Below are 3,574 nucleotides of genomic sequence, written 5' to 3'. Positions count from 1 at the left end.
GCTGGCGATTCCCAAGAGGGTCTCCAGCTATTTACCACTGGGTCTTAGAGCTGCTGTAGACAGCCACCTATGCTGGGCTAAAGGAGAGAGAGGGCAATGTTTTTTAAACAGAAGCTTGAGTTTTGCTTTTAAAATACAAAATTTGTGCTCCCTCCTCACCCTCATTAAAAAAAAAAAAAGACCCCCCCACTCCCAAAAAAGGCACACCCCACAAAGCAAGAAGAGCAAAAGGCCTTAGTAGGGACTGTGTTCAGACTTAATCTGAAGTGCTAAAGCTGCCTTAAGGGCTAGATGCAGGACTTGCTCTGAAGATGATCAAAGCCCCTTTTCCTATGCATTTTAGCTAGCATTGCAGAGAGATTTCCTAGTGAGACTCTGTTAGTATGTGCAAGTGCAATGCATTAAAAATCTGCGGAGTATTCTCAATGCACACCAATGAAACTGCCTTTTGATTTGTGCTCTGGCATAGTTTCAAAAATGAGTGAGTTGAAATAAAGCAACAAGAACATGTGTGTGTCCAGCAGCCAACAGCGGTGACTGCGTACTTCTTGGGAGAACAGCAAAGAAACCCCTGTGACGGAGCTATGAACTTGCGCTGTAGTCCCCGATGGAGGAGTAGAAACTGTTTCTCTCCTAATCCATATAGTGATCAGCTTAAACCATGAAGCATGAAATGGGATTTCCCTTGTCCACTTTTTGAAAGAGAGGGTTGTAAGCAGAGGCTCAGCTTGCATGAGGAAGGGGAAGAGGGGCACAAAGACCCAGAGCTGCCTCTGCATGTCTCTGTGGAGCGGAACAGCAGCGGTCATCTTACATTTCATTTCTTAAATATGATGAAACATAACAGTATCAAAATTTTGCCTGGAGGAGGTTAGTACAGTTCTTGGGTATGGACAGTTGCTGTGGAAGACAAAAGAGTGTCTTGTTCATCTTTTTCCATAAACGGGAAATCAAACAATCCTTGGGAAAAACATGACACTTGAAAGTGAGCATTTAGTTAGTGACAGGCTTGTACACGTCACTGACTGGATCTGTAGCTTAAATGGTTATCTTCGTTTTCCGCTAACATCTGCTGGTTGGCACTGAAGTCAGTGTGGATGCCTATGAACAAGCCCCTATTTACAGTTTTTTTCCCTATGAGTGCAGACAGCCATCCATTATGAGCGCCTGGCTGTTTATGCTACCAGAGGAGTTGGTGGGAATCCCTTTGTTTCATTTTTCAATAGCTGACAAGATTTTTCACGCTGTAGTGTCACTACTGTCTCTGCTTTGGCAAAGACACTTACTATATTTTTGTGTCCCAATAGAAGGAGAGACAGGATAAACACCATTTTATTTTGTATTTATTAAAGAACAGAATGGGCTATGCTTTATGGTATTTCAACCAGCAAATAGATACAGACTTTCTCCAAAAAAAAGGAGAAATAGTTTAGTAAGTCATTTAGCCTCTATACACCATGTTTAAATGTACAGATGTGTTTGCAGAGATAACAAGAATAATATTGATGGTGGGTTTCAGATTGCAATGGATTGACTAGGAAAAACTTACCCCTCACCGACCACCCCTCAAAAGGTTTCAAGTGGCAATTAATAGGAAATCTGATGTGCTTTGCTGTCTGCCCAGTGCTAGCATTTTCACATCATGAAGTTCTGAAGTTCACTTTCAGGTTGGTGCAATAATCTCATTTCAGTTTCTGCTACCATTTGAGCTTTTTGCTTTACAGCGAAGCCCCAAAGCTCACTGTGTTGTGAATGCTTCAGGTTAAAAAACACAAATGGGACAAGCGACTGTTGTGGTTGAAATACAAAATGAAGTTTACCGTTGCTGCTTCACTGGTATTTTCTAACAAATTTCATGATTTTGTGAGCAGGTATGATGTCTCTTGAGTCAGAATATCTATTGCTAAGCTCTGCTAAGCAGCTGGGTGAAATGTTCTGGTTTTAACAGTGGAGCTTCATTTTAGTGTCCTGACATCCTCTGACTGTCTTTGGAGAGACAGACCTCACAAACATTCACTGCTCTATTTGCTGTATTTGACTGCTTGCAAGCACTTTGCTTGTAGTTACTTGGGCCTGGGGTGCAATAGGAACATTCAGGAGATACTGATTGTCCTGATCAGAGGAAATTAAGTTATTTTGTTAGCTAAGTCTGGAAGCTAGACTCAAGAAAATTCACACTGTAAACAAAACTCAGGCTTAGTCTGAAATGCTATCATGCAGTTGGTCTACCTGAAGACAGAATGTTTTTCTCTGCCTGATTACAAATTGCTGTACAATTACATTAATGTAGACACTTGGGTTTATTATTATTCTTTTGCCAAGCTTTTCCCCTGACATTTAGAAACAAACATGTTTCTTTTCAGTATTCACTTTGCACAAGCTGTTACAGAGGTTATTGGCAAGCTACCTCCCTTCTGGTTGCATATTGTCCTGTTTCTATCGCATTATTACTGTATTAATTTTCGGGTCTCGCACGATGATCTGTGCGCCGAGATGTTTCAGGGCTTCCTTCCCAGCCCGCCGCGCTCTGGAGGAATCCCTGGAGCGAGCGCTGCAGAGCTGTCAGCGCGTGCGTGAGTCCTCTGGAGCTCAGGGGTTTCTTCTCATGGCCCGAAGCAGACCTAGAGCTCCCGCCTGCCTTGGGGACCCTGCTCGGAGGCGTTTCTGCCCGCAAGAAGGGAAGTGGAGGAAAAGACAACAGCTTTGGACGGGAAACCTGGAGCCATCGCTCCGTAGCACGTGGAGCCCCTGTGGCGTAGCCGCTGGGGACTGACCTGGGCTGTATTCACTGAACCACTGGATTCAGCAGTGGCAGCTTCGTCCATTCGTGCCCTAGCTTAGATCTGAGCTGACAGCACATAACCCAATGGCTCTGGATCCCATGCTGGTGAGGGAGTAGTTAAAGGATACACTATTTATTTTAAAATAAGTAACTATGGAAAGGAACGGCATAGTTTAGGCTATGAATCATGTTTGACTAGCATTAAAGGTTAAGACTCCGATTCTGCTTTCTATATCAAATACTGTTCTGCTGTTGATGCTAATACATGCAAAAAACAGGCACTAGCACAAGAAAGCTTCTAATACGAAGTAGTCATCTTGTTTCAAACTAGGTATTTTGAGTGTGTCATCACTTGTATTTAACAGTTGTCAAAACAGTTGACTATGGCAGAGAGGTTGTTTCTCTGCAAACTTTGCAGCCTGTCTCACTTGAGATAATAAATCCCTTCATGGCATAAAATGTTTTCCTACAAAGAAACTAGTTATTAACTTTTTCCTTCATAGAAGTTTTAATAATATGCTGCATTCCGGAGTTATCTGTGGTTAGGCTAAGAAAGAGAAAAGAAGAAATGCAGCAATTTACGCTTACATATTAGGCAATGCGTCTGGATGATGGGGATACGATAGAGAATTAATTATGCAGAGCTACAGTAACAGCAGCTTCAAAAAAAAGTCAAGCATACAAATATGGACGTATCTGTTCTGACCACTGGTAGTGCTGGCCATCATGCGATAGTGCTGACTGAGTAGTCGGCCCTTCTTGGCTTGTACTTTTTCAGAGTAACTCTAATTT

This window comes from Tinamus guttatus, unplaced genomic scaffold, assembly GCF_059628265.1.
Source record: "Tinamus guttatus ecotype Peru unplaced genomic scaffold, ASM5962826v1 Tinamus_guttatus_pri_ptg000035l, whole genome shotgun sequence".
Lineage (NCBI taxonomy): Eukaryota > Metazoa > Chordata > Aves > Tinamiformes > Tinamidae > Tinamus > Tinamus guttatus.
The sequence above is the reverse complement of the archived record's forward strand: the minus strand, read 5'-3'. Positions refer to the sequence as shown.